Source organism: Pipistrellus kuhlii, unplaced genomic scaffold (genome assembly GCF_014108245.1).
Source record: "Pipistrellus kuhlii isolate mPipKuh1 unplaced genomic scaffold, mPipKuh1.p scaffold_m20_p_8, whole genome shotgun sequence".
Lineage (NCBI taxonomy): Eukaryota > Metazoa > Chordata > Mammalia > Chiroptera > Vespertilionidae > Pipistrellus > Pipistrellus kuhlii.
The window spans coordinates 6,051,199-6,065,126 of NW_023425584.1; the positions used below are offsets into that span (position 1 = coordinate 6,051,199).

The 13,928-nt window shown below is 49.4% G+C and overlaps 1 protein-coding gene across 1 annotated transcript in view; it reads left to right on the plus strand.

Annotated features, from left to right (window-relative positions):
• The window catches only part of SLIT3 (slit guidance ligand 3), a 493,393-nt gene that overhangs the window by 168,795 nt on the left and 310,670 nt on the right, over nucleotides 1-13,928 (plus strand). The gene's annotated exons all lie outside the window — the stretch shown is intronic.

Below are 13,928 nucleotides of genomic sequence, written 5' to 3' on the forward strand. Positions count from 1 at the left end.
CAGCTAATCAGCAGCAGGTCCGGGATTTCAGACTCCAAAGCCCAGCTCTTGCCACCAGCTGCGGGGCCTTCAGGCAGGCAGGGGTTCACATCACCACCGTTATCACCAGCATCAGGACACGGTCACTGAGCAAGGGCGGCAGCGTGCCTATGTCCGGACAAAGGGAGCTACTATGCACAGACCCCGTGATTCCCACCCCCTGTGCTTTCAGGCCTGGGCACCACTTTGTCACAAGCCATGCTCAGCACCCACACAAGGACAGAAAACACTGTCCATCCCAGTCAGCAGGCACCAGCGTGCTAGCACTGAAAGAGATGTTTGAAACCATCTATCAAACCCCTCATTCTGCCTGGGCCAGGATGACCCCTTGGTCCAGTGCGAGCCCAGCTCATAATGAGTTCAGCATAATCCCGACATGCCAGCGCCTCCATTTATCATCCTGAAGAGCCCTGCCAGCCCACCTGTCTGAGGCCATCACCGATGGGTGAAGCTTTCGCCACATGGAAACCCAACCTATCCTCTTTCTATGTTCAAGACACACAGCTTAGAATGACACGTTTTTCCCAAGCCTTCAGAAATGCAAACTCATATCTACAAGTACTTGGAAGTAAAGACCAATGTCACAACTCCTAGCACCAGAGAAGTATGCAGGGAGCAGCTCCCAGGAGATTAGAAAAAGCCAGCAGGTGCATCCGGGCCTGTAATGTGTGAGGGGAGCTTGGTGTTCTGCCCTGTTCACCCCCAACACCTCTGAGTTGGGAATGAAGCTTGAGCTGGGAGGCGTGTGAGCTGAGCTGCAGGGTCGCATGTGGGAGAGAGAGAGGGAGGCAGGCAGACTCATCCGTGCGTTCACTGGCAGCGAGGAGCAGGGCCAGCCATATGGGCAGTCGTGAGGGGGCACTAATTAGAAGCAAACTGTGGCCTGCCTGAAGCGGCTGCAAGGACACCCAGTGGGTGCCGTTTCCTGCGCAGGGTGGGCAGCCCTGGATGAGAGGGCGACAGGTGCTGCCTCCTCTGAGTCTCTTGGCAGCACCTCACCTGCTCCTGCGGCTCATTCTGAGATGCTCATGACCTTGGAATGCCCAGGGAAGCTGGGTTTGCCTAGAGATTCCAGAGACGGCTTTCTACAGAGAACGGCCATCTCCTCGGCTTTCTCTTTTGAGGATTTGTCTGCAAAAGCTGAAGGACTTTTGTTTATTTTGTTAATCAGCTTAACAATAACCCACAACCTTCGGACCAACTGGACTTTTGTTTATTTTGAAATGCAGCACACGGATGGGTGATGTTTGGACACAGGGTCATTTCGACATAACCTAGATCTCAAGCCAGGGAATTGTCAGCGTGTGCTGCAATGCCTGAGCGTGCCGCAGGCAGCCCGAGGGGCTGATGGCACACATGCAGTAGCGTGAGGAATGGGGGAAGCTCAGGACTGAGAACGAGGAGGTCAGAGACAGTAAAGGATCAGGGGCAAGATGATGGTTGCATTCCATTGGTTCTTTTTTAAATGGTATTTTGCATGTGTGTTGATATTGAAATGACTATCACGTGATCATATAAGAATGACCCACTTTGCACCTGTGATGCTAAGAAGAGTCCACTTGAAATAAGTCTTCATGGAGTCCCCCATCTCCCCTCCCCTTTCTCACTCTCGTCTTCACCCTCATCATCACTCTCCATACTCTTGCACCAGTCCCGGCCTTGGTCACTCTGATCTCCTCACCACACTGTAGCCAGATGGGATTTTCCTAAAGCACATCTGTTTTTAAAGAGTCTCCGTGGCCTCTGTATCCTGATACAAACCCAAGGCTGCTAACCCTAATCAGTGAATGCTGATCTTCCTACTTCCCTGCGCCCTGGAACATGTTGGTTTATCCAAGAATGACCTTGGAGGGCATTGCCTGATGGATGAGTTTCACCTTCAAGAAGCCTGGTGTCTCTTGAGGCTGCCCTCCAGCCAGAGACGTCCTCAGCCTCAGTAACAGTTGGTGCGCCTTTGGGAGCTGGGGGAGAGCGTGGCCCTCCTGCATTCCTGTGCCTGAACACTGCTTTTCATTGGGATAAAGGTGGAGCAGGAAGTCATGCATTGGGTAGTTCCTTAGTTTAAAGGAAAAAGAAAAGCGTCCTCAGTCTGTGTGAGCACGTTACATATATGTGCATTAGAATCCTTAATGATTCTTTGGAGAGAGCTTAAATTTATGTGTGGTTTATCCAAACGATGTATCTCCGGTGGGGAGAAAACCACCCTATTAAACAGCATTGGTGATACATGGGGGGGAAAGAAAGTGAGTGAGAGAGAGAGAGAGAGAGAGAGAGAGAGAGAGAGAGAGAGAGAGAGAGAGAGAAAGTGAGAGAGAGGGAGAGAGAGAGAGAGAGAGAGGGAGAGAGAGAGAGAGAGAGAGAGATAGAGAGAGAGAGAACCCTGAACTCCAAGAGCGTGAGAAAACAAAGGGGAAATCGAAATCGTGGGTCTGCCAGGAACCTGCCATTCATGGAGCCCACAAATCACAGGGAAACAAAGAGAAATAGAAAGATTTGGTATTAAAAACCCATTTTTCCCTGAACCTGTGCCAGCACCTATAAAACAATTACATGTGATCACATTTGAGGCTGTTCTGAGACACTAATTCTTCTCCTGACATTAAAATGTGCATGTTGCTTTCAAAACGCCGCCCGCAGTCCAGAAGGGCCCCCAGGAGAGGGGCAAACTGGATTGCCGGGCGGCCGGGCGAGCCCAGCCTTGGAAAACTCTGGTTTTCCTCCTTTTCTGCCTGAGAACTTCCCCTGGGAGCTGCTGATTTTTTGACCACCGCCCTGTGATACCTTTGTGTGGTTCTCAGGTGGCACCCTGGTTGCCAGGAGACCAGACAAGGGGGTAGATGGTCTCCTTAAGGCCCCCTCCAAAATAGGAGAGAAACCCACCAAAAGCTCACGACCAGGAGAAGGCATTGAGGCTCCACACGTGGCCCAGGGCGGAAGGACCGCCTGGACCCAGTTCCCACGCAGAAAGCCGGCCACGGACCCATTGGTCCACGCGCAGTTCCTCGCCGCCTTCAGTGGGTCTTTGACCTCAGACTAAACAGGGCCCCTGTGTGAAATCGGCTGTTAGTTCTGAAAGCCTTCTCATTTTGACAGGTGAGCACCTCAGCAGAGGTACCCTGTGCAGAGATGTCAGGGAAAATGTACCAGAGGAAACTGGAAAATGTGAGGGAGCGAGCGTAGGTGTCCTGGGCCCTGGCCTGGCTGCACAGGCGGATTTATTTCTCGTGCATTCGCTCCGTGGGTTTCCCCCTCATCCAGGCTTAGACGCCAACGTGCACAAAAGACAGGTGATCCCAGGGCCTTGGCTCCTTGCCCACAGGGCTTCAGGGATGCACCTCTCGGCAGGGGGCCCGCCTTCAGATCCAATGTGGGGTTCTTTCCAACTTGAGCTTGGAGGGGCGGAGCCCTGAGAAGGGGAGGCAAGAAGAAGAAAAATAGGTGAATTAAGTGAAAAGCATGTTGTGGGCCAATTTAATCAGGGTTAATATATCAGGCCTCGTGTTGTTCTTGGAACTGGCTTCGGGAGTAACAGGATCCCCGACAAGTTGTAGCCAGCCCTGCGAGGGAGTGAGTCCGCAGTTCACACACCGGTCTGAGGAAAGCCAGGCTCCCAGCAGCAAGTGGCAGGTCCCCTCCGCTGGCAGGGCGGGCCGCAGGGCCAGCCATGCTCACTCCCTCCTGGGTCTTGCTGCCCTGGCTGCTGGTGAGTGACAAAGGCTGGGAGTCGAGGCCTCCGGGAGCGTGGCCAGCCCCAGGCCTGTGTGGGCCTGCCCCTGGCTGGAGGGGAGTGAGTGGGACACCTGGCCATGCTTTCAGAGAGCTCCCTTACTGCCGGCTGCAGGCGATTCCACCGCCAGCGGGGCCTAGGAAGGGGGCAGGCAGGCCTTGGTCTCGCAGTCCCCACAAGGGGACCTTGGGGAAGGTGTGTGATTTGATCCCTGTGTTTTGCCGATGGAAAACGAACGGCCCAGAGCGTGGAAGGGGGCTCACTCTCCTCGTATGCTGCTGACCCAAGGGATGACTCAGGATACTGAGAGCCACTTGCTCCCTGAAGGCGCCGGGTGGAGCCAACCTTTCCTGTGCCGGGGACGCAGGATCACATGTCCTTGGCTTGGTTTTCCCCACAGACTCTGAGGATCACCTGAGCCAGGGCTCCTCAACCCCCTTCAGTGCTCCCCGTCCCCGGAGGTAGCGCCGGCTCGGTCAGCCTGTTTTCCCTGTCAGGCTGGGGAAAATCCGTGCCTTGGGTGCAAATGCAGCCTTCACTGTTTACCAGCTGTGTGGCTTTGAACATTTAATCCCACCTTCTCTCACCCTCCTCCCCCCCGCACCCCAGCACCGCTGTACAGTGGGGAGGAGAATAATAGTGCCTGCTTCACACGATTGCCATGAAGAGTCAGGGAGGCGATGTATGTACGCTCTGCACAAAGGCCTGGACGAATCATCACTCAGAAATGTTACTGCTACCATTTACTAGTATTATCATGGTCATTGTCATATTAGAGTTGTGGGGAAGATTCCATTTGAAGAAAAAGGGGGGGAGGGGGAGTGTTTGAAAGATAAAATATGTTTATCACCTTGACTTGACCAGGGGGGTGCCCAGATATTTGACCAAACATTCTTCTGAGTGTTTCTGTGTGGGTGTCTTAACATTTAAAACAGTAGACTGAGGAAAGCAGATTGCTCTCTGTAATGTGGGTGGGCCTCACCCAATCAGTTGAAGGCCTGAATAGAACAAAAAGGCTGGCCCTTCCTGATGTAGAGAGAACTCTCCTGTCTGATGGAATTTCAATTGGGGCATTGACTCTTCCTGGTTCTCTGCAGCCTGCCTGCCTTTGAACTAGAACTGGGACATCAGCTCTGCAGATTTTGGACTTGCCAGCCTACATATATAACAAATCTGTGTGTGTGTGTGTGTGTGTGTGTGTGTGTGTGTGTGTGTTTACCTGTGTGTCTAAATGTGTGTGCATATTATTACACACACATAATAATATACATCTATATAATAAAAGTCCTGCAGCCCTAACGCTGTAATGACCAAAGACTGGTGCAGGTAGGTGGGACTGAGAGATCCTCGGGGGATGTGGGTGGGCGGGTGGGTGCATTTGGGTGGGTGAGACATGCTCGGGTGGGCAGGACTTTATGATTTCGAGTTCTGGGCTTCTAGTATTATATATAATCTCCTGTTTGTTCTGTTTCTCTGGAGAACCCTGACTATAATAATATATGACCTGTGGGCCAAATTTCGTGTGAGTGTGTATGTATGTGTAGACACACATATATGTATGATTGTCTACATATTTTCATATTTAAAGTTATCCAAATGTCTGAAGATTTGGCAGCATTATTTTCAAATTATCTGGAGGTGATTTTAACTGTTCCCATCAGACAGGGCATGCGATCCCCAGTTTCACCCGCACCCCAACACATATATTCCCTTTTAGAGCCGGTTCTATATAGACAATGAAGGAAAATTCCGAGGGATACTGGGAAAGTTGGCTGCTCTCCAGAATTCAGGATTTGTTCGTGTAGTTAAGAGTCACTGTCAGAGGCAAGGTCAAGGTGAACAAGACATGGGTTGCTTCGTTTAAGGAGCTCACCGTCTACTGGAGAAAAGGAGTGTGTAAGTGGAATAGCCAAGTGCTGAGTAGTAAGTGCTAGGTCACAGGAAAGGCAGGTTCTTTGGGGTTATGAGTCTGGAGTGGGGAGAATGGTAAGGAAAGCCACTAAAAAGTGGAAAAGCATTGAGCTGAGTCTTGAAGGTTGCATACAAGTTTAGACAGGTGGAGAAGAAGATGAAAGATGCTCTAAGCAGAGAGAATAGCGTGGGCAAAGAAAGGCCCTGTGTTAAGCAGAGCAGAATGGACAGAGAACTGTTTCCCATAGCTGGGGCACGTGGTGGCTCTCAGGTGTTGAGGCCGGAGACATAAGGAGTGGCAGGATCATCAGGATCATTTTTCTTGAATATGATTCAAGGCCATTGAGGGCTTTATATATTTTTTTTCCTTTTAGCAGAGAAATGACTTATGTTACTGCTTTAGGAAGATGTCTCCAGCTGTGTTGTGGAGAATGGATTGAGAGGGAAGGCAAGGCCAGGTGACAAGGAGTCTCCAAGGCAGATATGGAAGTCTAAAATTTCCTTTCAAGTAGCTAAAGCTTGGATCCCTATATAGTATATGTGGGATAAGAATTTAATCTCTATCAGACTTCAATGTGAGTTCAGGGACTTTCCCCAAGAGCAGGTTTTCATGGTAGGAGGTGTGGGGGGCACTAGGGCATTAAAACAAACTTCACTTGCCTCATGATTTTGCCCAAGTTCTATCCTATGAAGAGGGACCATGCAAGAGCTCAGTAATGACCTGGGGAAGGTTGTTGCTGTTCTTCTGTACTAAATATTGTGCAGCAAATCACAGGTCTCCTTGCCCCTGCTGATCATGTTCATGGCTTTCTCCTTGGAAGGCGACAACCAGCTTTCCTTTACTTCCTAAGACCATCAGATTGAAAACAATAATCTCAGACATCCACGGGACTTGGGATGAGACCGAATGCTCAATATCAACTTTTCCTTTGTCCAAACAAACAGAATTCAAAACCAGTTAGTCAGGATGAGGCCTCCAATTGTCAACTTTTACTCTGCCTCCCACACTGGGCTGTTTGTTTATAAAAACAGGAGGGCATTTAGAGAGGCAGCAACTAGCATGTTCTTGCCAGCAGGCTTCCTCCGTAAGTGGGATTTCCCTGTGTCAGCTTGTCATCCTCCAAGGAACATGGAGAACACTGCTGAGTTAGCCTGGTCCTCAACTCTGAGGTGGCCCAAGGCCCATTGGAGAAGGTGGAGGTGCCTGGACTCAGCCAAGGAGCACTGGAAGATCAGAGGCCCATCTTACCCTCCACCACAGCTCAGGGATAGACTCTCAGAGGCAGATGGTCATGAGGAAGGTCAAGAGACTTTTTTTGGCCTTTTTTCCCCTATTATCCCCACCCTCCGCCTTGGAAGGGGCCTCACACACCTGTGTTGAGATACCATTACTCTCCTACCTAGTTAAGAACATAGCCCATATTCCAGACTCCCTTACACCGCAGAGCACCCTCCCTGTCTTCACTCTCAAAGCACTTTCTTGCCACCCTTTCCTTTGGGCCTGTACCAATCCTGTGAAGTAGGCATCAATCACCTACTTTGAAGGGATGAGCCTTTAAAGCTCATGTGATCCTGTGAAGACTGCACCCCGTGGTTAAGTCCACAGTGTTTGCTGCCCTCTCCCCCTGTCCCACCCATGTTGTTTATCTTTGTGTATTGGGCCCAGGTGAATTCACATTTGCATCCTCCTGGTCTCTTCTTGCTTTGTTCTAGATCCCGCCCTCTGCTGGCTCTATCCTTGCTTCTATGGCCAGCGCACTCTACTCTGTTATCACCGCATCTGAGCATTCGCAGTGCCAGAGGAGAGCTTGACAGTGTGATTATTAAGTGCAGATAAACAGAGGAGGATGTTCCAGGCCAAAGGCCAGCTATCTCCCAGACATTTACTTTCTGAGGAAGGGGATGTGACTCCTGGTCAGTCAGCCTTTGTTCAGCTAAACCCAGCAAGTGCATCTGGACCTTGCTCTCCTGGCTGGCAAATGCCTACTTGCCTTCAGGGCTCACCTTAGATGTCCTCTCCTCCTTGCAAGAGTCCTTCCCTTCCTTCCCTTCAGGCAGGGCTAGGTGCCCCTCCAGAACACTTACCCCTCCAGTAGTGTCTGTCATACACATCTCAGTCCCCACACTACCTGGCCACTGTGCCCACTGCCCTGAGGTTGAGACACGGTTGTGTGGCAGGCCACTGTCATGGTTAGGGCTAGGATGGACTGTAGATTCAGACTGCCTGGGTTTACACCCCCAGCTCCAGCACTTGTTAGCTGTGTGCCCACTTAGAGGGTCAGTTTCTACGTCTGAAAAACAGGGCTAATAACCACACCTCCCCAAAATGTTTTTAGGAGGATAAACTGGCATAATGTTCAGAAAGCATTCAGCCTTGTAAAGGGTACACTGTAGGTGCTTGGCACATGCTAATTATTATTATGTGTGTATCCCCAATGGGTAGTAAGTGCACAGGTAAGGGATAAAACCTGGGGGGAGGAAGAATTGATTGAACTAACAAATGACAGATTGAATAGATGGTGAATAAGTCATACAGGAGTTTTAGTCAAGGTTCTCCATAGAAACAGAACAGGTTCAGGAGAAGAAAGGTAATGCTTTATTATAAAGAATCGGCTTACATGATTACGGAGGCCGGGGAGTCCCATGATCTGTCCTCTGCATGCTGGAGACCCAGGGAACCAATGATGGCAGTGACTAGTGGCCTGAGGTCCTCAGGGTAGGACAAGATGAGACGAGATGTCCCACCTCCATCAGTGAGGCAGAAACAGGCCCATTCCTCCTTCCTACACCTTTTGTTCTAGTCAAGCCCTCAACAGGTTGGATGATACCCACCCATGCTGGGGAGCGCAATCCACTTTACTGAGCCCCTGGATTCAAATGCTAATCTTATCTGGAAACACATACCCCCAGAAGTAATGTTGAATCTGGGTACCCATGGCCAGTCAGGTTGACACAAAATTAACTATCCCATACAAGCATGAGGACAAGAACAGAACGGGGCCCATAGTCCCCTGGGCCATTCCTCCCAGCCAGGTTATGTGGAGGCCACTGTCTCTGGGCCGCCGCATCAATAAATCACCTACTTTGTACAAACAAACTGTAATCTCAGAGGCACATTCCATGCTGATCAGAGAATTCCAGAAGCAAGGAAGGGTAGTCAGAAGGTGAGATGGCAAAAGACTGGGAGATGGGGGTAGGATGTTGGGAGAAGATGCTTGCTAAGTCTTCAAGCCAGCCTAGAGTCAGTCAAGCAGAGGCAGCCGATTTGTGAAACCTTCACTGGCTCCTGGGAGAAGGCCCTGAGCTTCGGCTGCTAGGAGAGGGCAGGTATCCGAGCTCAGTGCTCTGGCCTTCTCCTGCTGCCCAGGTGTGCAACCCTCCCACCCCCTGGAATGTGGCCAAGCTGGAGTTGTAATCAGCAGAATTCCTCTGACTTCTCAGAAAATGCTCCTATGAGAGGGGAAAAAAAAAAAAACTCAAACAGGTTGGGACCATGCGAGTCCTGCTTCTTGTGCCAGAACAGTTACCCCATTGTACTGAGCCTGTGCAGCAGAGTGGCCGTCCCACTGCAGCTCTCACATCGTTTGACGCATGCGTCAGCTTCATCCTCTTTTGCTGCTGTGTTTGCTTGCTGAGCTGTTTCATGTCTACCACACTGTATGCAACATCTCCCTGCCTGGCTTATCAGAACTGAAAATATCAGGAGCTGGAATTGTGTGAGGTGTGGAATCATAGGTGGAGAATCCACTGGTTGATGGAGTCCCTGTTCCCATCAGCATCTCTTCATAGTCTGGTTTATGCCATTAAAATTGTGTCTCCTATGTCTCTGGGCTTGAGAGAGAAAACCTTCTTTATGAATGGGTGCACATTCAGGCCAAAAAGGTGCCTAAGATTGTGCTTGGTTACTAGTTGCATGTGTAGGGGGAGTGTACACTGTGGGGGTGATTTGGGAAAGGGGTACCCCACATTAAAAATTATGAGGTTCTGCTGAAACTGGTTTGGCTCAGTGGTAGAGCGTCGGTCTGCGGACTGAAAGGTCCCAGGTTCGATTCCCATCAAGGGCATGTACATTGGTTGCAGGCACATCCCCAGTAGGGGGTGTGCAAGAGGCAGCTGGTCGATGTTTCTCTCTCATTGACGTTTCTATCTCTCTATCTCTCTCCCTTCCTCTCTGTAAAAAATCAATAAAATATATATTTAAAAAAATATATGAGATTCTTTTTGTAGAAGGAAAGACACTTGGTCACTTGGCTCCGTGGGAAGGGAAGTTCTTCCTGGAGTCATTTGTGACTGCAAATGAACCCTAAGCCATGGAACTCCGTGTGTGAGGAGGAACCAGCTCTCCAAAAGAAATAAAACCAAGCTGGGGCCCCATGATAACCATCGGGAAGGTGCGGGCAGCTTGCCCAGAGTCAGAGGTTTGCTTTGCTCTGGGCATCTCTTCTGACAGGTTTTCCCCAAACTGGGAGTAAGCGCTTGTCAAATATATTAAAAAAGTTAGAAAAGAGGCGAATTTTGAATGGCCCCTCCATCAGGCCCCTTGAGGTTTCCCCACTTATATTTTTAACAGCTCAGGCCTTGGCAGGTCTAGCTTTCCAGTTGGCAGAGACGGAGTGGAAAATGCACTTCATTCTCCAAGTTGTGCCTGGGGATCTGGGTTTGGGCCTAACAAAGGGCAGAGGAGAACCAGCACTGGGGACCTCTGAGGGCTCCGGAGCCAGCTGCAAGACACCAACGTCAAACAGCGCCCGTGCCACTGCGCTTCGCCTGCCTGCTTCCCCAAGGACCCCTATGGCCAGAACTGCCCATGGCGGCCAAGGGCACAGTATCCCGTAACTGCTTTCCTTGCAGAATGAGCATCTCCCAGGTAGGCTGCCCCTGATAGTCTTAGGCCATCCCCAAACTGTCCCTAAGAAGTGAAAGCAATGAGGAAATAGGGAAATACTATTTACCAAGGGCGTATATAGAAGTTCTCTGTGAGGAGACAGTCTACCTCTTGAAGTGTTGAATAAAATGGGGGGGGGGGGGGGAGACATCTGTAATACTTTCAATAGTAAAGACAAAATTGTTAAAAAGGGCATATACATTTAACAATGGGTTCTTCTTTCCCTTCTCTCACCCTCCCCTCCTCCCTCACTTCATCCTTCCCTTCTTTCCTTCCTCTCCCTCCCTCCCTTCTTCCCTTTTCCTCCCTTCTTCCCGGCCCTTCCTCCTTCCCATCCACCTACTCACCCCTTTATTCATCCATCCATCCTCCTTTCATCTTTTAGTTGGTGAACCACAGGCCAGTTTTATTGCCACTTCTCAAACTTAATGGACCGAGTGTGACAGAAAAGCAAGGGTCTCTAACCAGAGAGGGAGCTAAGAGTTACTGTGGCTCAGGCCCTGTGGGCAGGGTAGGTGGCCCACTGCTGGTAGGCTGGCAGAGGGGGGTGCGTCAGCACTGGATGGATGCTAGCACGCTGGGTCCTATAAGGAACCCTAACCTGAGGTTTATGGGTGCCACTTGGGAGCTCTCTGAGCGGCCTGAAATTATAGGCGAAATGTATGTGCACGTTCCTGGGGAGATGGTCCACCAGAGCCACCAGATTTCCGTTATCCAAGCCATCTGTGACTTGCATGTGTCGCAGTAGTTTAAGCACATGATCTCTTGGGTTGTGCTGCCTGGATGGCAAGGCTGGCTCCATCAGTTACCAGCTTTGTGACCTTAAAGAATTATTTAATATCCTTGAGCTTCAGTGATTCTGCTACTTCATGGGTTAAACGGGATAATATAGGCAAAACAGATAGCAATGGGCATGATACATCTAAGGGGTTCAGTAAATGTTAGTAACCATTGGCACTTTGGTGTCTAGAAATAGCCATAAAACACCAGTGTTCTCGTTGAAAGGTATGCTCTAAAGCAAAGTACAGCATCTATGGCCTGTGAGCCAAATCCTTCCCCTTAGCTATTTCTGTAAATAAATTTTATTTGGACACAGCCACACCCATTCCATTACGTATTGTTTATGGCTGATTTCAAAACACAAGTGCAAAAGTTGAGTGGTTGTGACAGGAGCTGTTGGCCTGCAGAGCCGGTAATATTTACGAGCTGGCCCTTTACAGAAGAACATTTGCCAACCTCTGCTGTAAACTATTAGAAAACAATAAATAACATATCTCCCCTGGAGACGCTCGCAAGTGCACAGGAGGCATAGACAATGATGTTTATAACATCATCATTTCCCTGTCAAATACCTGGGAGCAGCCTGTCAATCAGAGGAGAAATGCTGCGGCTCATACGATGGCAGATTAAAAGAATACCTGCTACCCTACGAGTCATATAGACACGTCATGTGGAAAAGCCTCCAGTGGGGATTGTTGAGTGAAAAAAACCAAGGGTGTTACCATTAGTGTAAAACATGCAAAACATGTTGTATACTTTCTACTTGTTCATATGTGAATGTGCAAATGCATACAAAGAACTCTGGGAAAACATGCAACAAATGGATAGGATAATCTTGCTCACGTTTGAAGAAGAATGGAGCTTGGAGGTTTATTTCAATAGAGACTTAATGAACATTAAGTCTTAATGAATATTCTTTCTATCCATAATGCTCTACATTATGACTGGGAATATGCATTCATGTATTTCTTGTTTAGTTAAAATTGATTTGGGAAGTATCCTATATAGTAAAGAGCTAATATGCTAATTAGATCAAACAGCAGAATGACCATCCAGACAACCTTATGGACAAAGCCGGGGCTGCACAGGAAGCCCAGGTCCTGGGTGCCAGAGGGAAGCTGGTGCCAGCAGCCAGGGAAAGGAAGGCCTACTCTTGCACGAATTTCATGTATTGGGCCTCTAGTTGTATATAAAACATAAGATTCTTGGGCAGAGCATTGAGGGATAGAGGTGATTCTGGTAGGTGGAACAGTGAGAAAGAAACACGATGCCCAGCAGAGGGACCACAAGAGCAAAACAATGAGGCTGGAAAGGTCCTGATGTCACTGAGTCACTAGGCCTGTGGTCAGCAAATTGCAGCTTGTGAGCCACATGCGGCTCTTTGGCCCCTTGAGTGTGGCTCCTCCACAAAATACCATGGCCTGGGCAAGTCGATTTTGAAGAAGTGGCATTAGAAGAAGTTTAAGTTTAAAAAATGTGGCTCTCAAAAGAAATTTTAATCGTTGAACTGTTGATATTTGGCTCTGTTGACTAATGAGTTTGCCGACCACTGAGCCAGGCAATGAGAGGAGTAACTGGCGTGGCCCTGTGGAAGGCAGGGAAGGGGAGGATTGGGGAGGAGAAGCAGAAGCAGAAGGCAGTCATTTTTTTACAGTAGAGGTCATGAAGGGGACATAAAGCCTTACACCTGCTGTCACACTGGGACACTCTCGAGAGAGGCAGCAGGTGGGAAGCTCATGGGTATTTACAATGAGGCTGGGCAGCACTTGGGGTTCATCGGGCCTGCCAGACTAGGTAGGGGTGAAGGCTTGATCTTCTCAATCCCACCCCCTTGGGTCTTGTGAAGTCTTTCCATTATGTTCTAGCAGTAGGGGACCAGAGAACTTGTTCTGCTTCTCAGAGCTTCATAAAACCGACTAGATGTGGTATTCAGCACTAGGAGAAAAAAAAACCCATTTCTAAAACAGTTGTTATACCGGTAACATGTAAAAATGCCAGTCAGGTGAGGTTTGGGGTGAGACGACTCTGCATTCATATTTGTAACATGAGGAAATCCACCCAGTTGGAGAACTTAATGCTTCCTGGGATGAGCAGTAGTTGCACAGTGTACAAGAGAAAGCTGCAGATGCGGCTCCGGTTTGGAACAAGGGTGTGCCCTGGCTTTGAGCCCTTGGCAGAAACAAGGAAATAAGGTTTCAAAGCAGCGGAGATGAGTGTCAGACTTCATCTCTTGGATCCGGCAGTGTAGGGAAGATAGGGAAGCATCCATCCCTTGCTGTCTCTCTCCACCCCATGGTGGTCCCTGTGAGCATGAGCCACCCGGGTCCTCTCCAGGCAGGCTGTGTCGGCACGCTGTTCCTGTAGAATCACACAGTAACTATTTCAGACGTGGAGAACATGTTGTTTCTCTCACAACTACTCAGCTCTGCTGTTATAAAGCAGCCGTGGACAGTACGTGGACGACTAAGGAGAGCTGAGTTCTAATAAAGACTTTACTTATAAAGACACTGGCGGTTTAGATTGGCCATGGGCCATAGTTCGCCAGCCTCTGTTCTAAAGCAATGTTTCTACACCTTTATGCCTCAC